The sequence below is a fragment of the Bidens hawaiensis genome, unplaced genomic scaffold, assembly GCF_021521415.1.
Source record: "Bidens hawaiensis isolate Kalapana, Puna unplaced genomic scaffold, B.hawaiensis_p1.1 tig00031130_1, whole genome shotgun sequence".
Taxonomy (NCBI): Eukaryota; Viridiplantae; Streptophyta; class Magnoliopsida; order Asterales; family Asteraceae; genus Bidens; species Bidens hawaiensis.
Genome location: NW_027495224.1, coordinates 39,062 through 41,567, shown reverse-complemented (window position 1 = coordinate 41,567; position 2,506 = coordinate 39,062). Strand labels below are relative to the sequence as shown.

The 2,506-nt window shown below is 31.6% G+C and overlaps 1 pseudogene; it reads right to left on the bottom strand.

Annotated features, from left to right (window-relative positions):
• Positions 1-1,108: 1,108 nt before the first annotated feature.
• Positions 1,109-1,805, bottom strand: LOC143581652 (ethylene-response factor C3 pseudogene; annotated as a pseudogene).
• Between the last annotated feature and the right edge of the window lie 701 nt (positions 1,806-2,506).

Below are 2,506 nucleotides of genomic sequence, written 5' to 3'. Positions count from 1 at the left end.
TATTATCTTGAAATTTCGAGATGTTACAGAAAGTTAGTTGGTTAATACCCGTCAGCAAAAACTGATCAAATGGCAATTAACGTCAAAACGAAAAGACTAAAAGTTTAGTATGGACATCTATGAAAGATAATCCTAGACTATGTGTTGGATTTTTGGTGGTTTGATGGTAAAAGTTTTTTTGGACAAACTAAGACAAATGAGGGAGAATAAGTTAAATTATCCTTTTCTTAGTTAATTATTTCTAAAAGAGATCATTTAGATTTGTGACATTTTCTAAATTTATAAAATATATTTTAATTATAGTTGCCATTGTTTAAATTAGATTCATAGTTATTATAAATCTGTATTTTTTTTTATCATTTTAATATAAAAAACACTTTTTTTCAACATTTTATAAGTAAATGAAACCTTTTTACGAAAGATGAACTATTTATAACTGGGATTGAGATTAATTGAATTTTAAAGTTTGGATGAACATTAGTTATATTATCTTATACATAATATACTTTCAATTATGAGGATTATTATTGTTGTTAATTACTATGCTCACTTATGGTTATTGTTATTTAATTTAAATTTATTAAAAAAAGATATAGCTTCCAAAACCTTATAAAAGGACAACCAACCCCTATTAATAAAATATAAACATGATTAAAAGTCTAATACACGGATTTTGAATTTTGATAGAAAAAAAAAGTCAAATATTGGAGTAAAAGTAATTTTTACGTAAACTTTTTGTTGGATAAGTCGTAACTATTTACACAAACTTATCCTGATATTACCATATTAACACATTCAAAAGTACGATTATTCTCTAATCTCTAGTGATCGATTTCCTACAGCAAAAATAATCAAACTAGTTTTAATTTTTTTCTATTATAATTTCTCATATAGAAAATGATATTCAACAAACTTAGCAAACCACGTATGAAATTTAATTTACCAAAAGGGCTTCAAGTTTCAACTGATTTACAAAGATTACCATATTTTTTTTACATCTTTATACAAAAACTACAATAACCTAAAGAAAAGCATGCATACACTATGAATGGCGAAGCATAGAAGGAACCCGAGGGGTCAGGTTCATGACTTTTAGCTCCCCTTATACAAAAGTTCAAGCTTCGTCACTGTACATTATGAAGTAGAGGAACTCGTTTCAGATAGAGTCAACAGTTGCTCCAAATAATCAGCACCCAAATCCTCCAACACCACAGTCTTCTTCTTCTTCTCCCGTTTATCTTCTCTTCTATTACTCCGCTGACGGTGTCGTTTCTTGAGCACAACCACGGGCGAACACCCGCCTTCAAAACCATATTTCATCTTCTTCAATGACTCCTTCACTCTCTCCACAGGAAAATTCAACACGGCCAACGACCCTCTCATTATAAAAGCCGCTTCATCGTACGCCATGGCAGCCTCCTCCGCACTATCAAATGTCCCCAGCCATACACGGACACCATGTCTCGTGGAATCCCTAATCTCAGCTGCAAACTTACCCCATGGACGACGTCTCACACCGCGGTATGACTTGTTTGTGGTGTATTTTGATTGGTTAATTGGTTTGTTATTGTCCTTGATGGTTGTGAAGTTAGATTCTGATGATTGATCAAGATCAACCATTGCTGCTACTGAAAGCATGTCACAAAGCAGCATATCTTGAGAATTGAAAAGGTTGAAAGGGATTGAATCATGGGACAAGGATGATTCCGGTGAGTTATTCGGGCTTCGGAGACGAGTGTAAGAAGTATCCATGAAGCATAATTTGCTTGGAAGAGTTGCTATAGAAGATTTTCTAGGACAAGCTTTATACTCTCACAAACGATACAAGAGTTCAAAAAATATCTATATATATTTATTCACTAAATGTTTGTTTATGCTCCATTATTAATAATCAATCTGTCTATTCTGTTACATATATAATAATAGATAAACGCAAGTTTCACTGGTATAGCATAGTGTACACCAATTTTTTTCCTTCTTTCAAATAAGGGGTTTCGTTAGATACTTAGATATGGTTTCATTTTTGGTATGGTTTTGATACCTTTTTATATCTAGTGTTTTTATGGTTAGAAACTACGTTTTTTTTCACAATCTCCTAGCCATGTCAGATGTTCAATTATACCGCGTGAAACAACGGAGACACTATATGTGAAATGGTCTAGAAAAACCATACCAAAACTAAAAGAATTTATCGCAATACAACATTTTGAAATAACAAGAAAAAGAATTATGTGTACTCTCATGATTAAAAATCGAAAGAAGCAACATGATGCGACCTGAGTACGTACGCAAGTTTTATAGGTACAGATATTTGCATTCATTTATGAATGCAAGTTTCTAGCACCGGTAACAACAATATACTTTTATAGCAAAATGAAATATTTCGAACCAGAAACATATATTAGCATTGTGTAACTTCATAGTGAAATGCATGTATAGTTTGAAATGAAATGAGATAACAAAACACCTATATTAAAGAGAATAAAATACTAGATTTATAGCATAA